General features: G+C 35.6%; 1 protein-coding gene across 1 annotated transcript in view; it reads left to right on the top strand.

The window, feature by feature from the left end:
* Window positions 1–2866, top strand: part of LOC309623599 (oviduct-specific glycoprotein-like) — a 57544-nt gene that overhangs the window by 38844 nt on the left and 15834 nt on the right. The gene's annotated exons all lie outside the window — the stretch shown is intronic.

Consider the following 2866-nt stretch of genomic DNA (forward strand, 5'->3'; position numbering starts at 1 on the left):
CCTAAAATCATAATAAGGTCACAGACACCCCAAAACACACCATCAGACATGGTCCTGCCCACCAGAAAGACAAGATCCAACCTCATACACCAGTACACAGGCACTAGTCCCCTCCACCAGGAATCCTACACAACCCATTGAACCAACCTTAACCACTGGGGGCAGACACCAAAAACAATGGAAACTACGAACCTGCAGCCTGCGAAAAGGAGACCCCAAACACAGTAAGTTAAGCAAAATGAGAAGACAAGGAAATACAGCAGATGAAGGAGCAAGGTAAAAACCTACCAGACCTAACAAATGAAGAGGAAATAGGCAGTCTACCTGAAAAAGAATTCAGAATAATGACTGTAAAGGTGATCCAAAATCTTGGAAACAGAATGGGGAAAATACAAGAAACGTTTAACAAGGACCTAGAAGAACTAAAGAGGAAACAAACAATGATGGACAATACAATAAATGAACTTAATAATTCTCTAGAAGGAATCAGTAGCAGAATAACTGAGGCAGAAGAATGGATAAGTGACCTGGAAGATAAAATAGTGGAAATAACTACCGCAGAGCAGAATAAAGAAAACACAATGAAAAGAATTGATGACGGTCTCAGAGACCTCTGGGAAAACATTAAACTCACCAACATTTGAATTATAGGGGTCCCAGAAGAAGAAGAGAAAAAGAAAGGGACTGAGAAAATATTTGAAGAGATTATAGTTCAAAATTTCCCTAATATGGGAAAGGAAATAGTCAATCAAGTCCAGGAAGCACAGAGAGTCCCATACAGGATATATCCAAGGAGAAACACGCCAAGACAAATAATAATCAAACTATCAAAAATTAAATACAAAGAAAAAATATTAAAAGCAACAAAGGAAAAACAACAAATAACATACAAGGGAATCCCCATAAGGTTAACAACTGATCTTTCAGCAGAAACTCTGCAAGCCAGAAGGGAGTGGCAGGATATATTTAAAGTGATGAAAGGGAAAAACCTACAACCAAGATTACTCTATACAGCAAGGATCTCATTCAGATTTGACAGAGAATTTAAAATCTTTACAGACAAGCAAAAGCTATGAGAATACAGCACCAGAAAACCAGCTTTACAATAAATGCTAAAGGAACTTCTCTACGCAGGAAACACAAGAGAAGAAACAGACCTAAAATTACAAACCTAAAACAATTAAGAAAATGGTAATAGGAACATACATATCGATAATTACCTTAAATGTAAATGGATTAAATACTCCAACCAAAAGACATAGACTGGCTGAATGGATACAAAAACAAGACCCATATATATGTTGTCTATGAGAGACCCACTTCAGACCTGGGGACACATACAGACTGAAGGTGAGGGGATGGAAAAAGATATTCCATGCAAATGGAAATCAAAAGAAAGCTGGGCCAACAATACTCCTATCAGATAAAATAGACTTTAAAATAAAGGCTATTACAAGAGGCAAAGAAGGACACTACATAATGATCAAGGGATCAATCCAAGAAGAAGATATAACAATTATAAATATATATGCACCCAACATAGGAACACCTCAATACATAAGGCAACTATATATATAGCTAACAGCTATAAAAGAGGAAATCTACAGTAACACAATAATAGTGGGGAACTTTAACACCTCACTTACACCAAAGGACAGATCACCCAAACAGAATATGAATAAGGAAACACAAGCTTTAAATGACACAATAGACCAGATAGATTTAATTGATATTAACAGGACACTCCATCCAGAAACAGTGGATTACACTTTCTTCTCAAGTGCACATGGAACATTCTCCAGGATAGATCACATCTTGGGTCACAAATCAAACTTCAGTAAAGTTAAGAAAATTGAAATCATGTCAAACATCTTTTCTGACCACAATGCTATGAGATTAGAAATCAATTACAGAGAAAAATACGTAAAAAACACAAACACATGGAGGCTACATTACTAAATAACCAAGAGATCACTGAAGAAATCAAAGAGGAAATCAAAAAATACCTAGAGACAAATTACAAAGAAAACGCAATGTCTCAAAACCTATGGGATGCAGCAAAAGCAGTTCTAAGAGGGAAGTTTATAGCAATATAACCCTACCTGAAGAAACGAGAAAAATATCAAATAAAAAATCTAACCTTACACCTAAAGGAACTAGAGAAAGAAGAAGAAACAAAGCCCAATGTTAGTAGAAGGGAGGAAATCATATAGATCAGAGAAGAAATAAATGAAATAGAAACAAAGAAAACAATAGCAAAGATCGTTAAAACGAAGAGCTGGTTCTTTGAGAAGATAAACAAAATTGATAAACCATTAGCCAGACTCATCAAGAAAAAGAGGGAGAGGACTCAAATCAATAAAATTAGAAATGAAAAAGGAGAAGTTACAACAGACACGGCAGAAATACAAAGCATCCTAAGAGACTACTACAAGCAACTCTATGTTAATAAAATGGACAACCTGGAAGAAATGGACAAATTCTTAGAAAGGGATAACCTTCCAAGACTGAACCAGGAAGAAATAGAAAATATGAACAGACCAATGACAAGGAATGAAATTGAAACTGTGATTAAAAATCTTCCAATGAACAAAAGTTCAGGACCAGAGGGCTTCACAGGTGAATTCTATCAAATATTTAGAGAAGAGTTAACAACCATCGTTTTCAAACTCTTACAAAAATTTGCAGAAAGAATACTCCCAAACTCATTCTTTGAGACCACCATCACCCTGATACCAAAATGAGACAAAGATATCACACAAAAAAGAAAATTACAGGCCAATGTCACTGATGAACATAAACACAAAAATCCTCAACAAAATACTAGCAAACCAAATCCAACAACACATTAAAAAGATCATACGCC

This window comes from Balaenoptera borealis (assembly GCF_965194805.1).
Source record: "Balaenoptera borealis genome assembly, chromosome: 1".
Classification (NCBI taxonomy): Eukaryota; Metazoa; Chordata; class Mammalia; order Artiodactyla; family Balaenopteridae; genus Balaenoptera; species Balaenoptera borealis.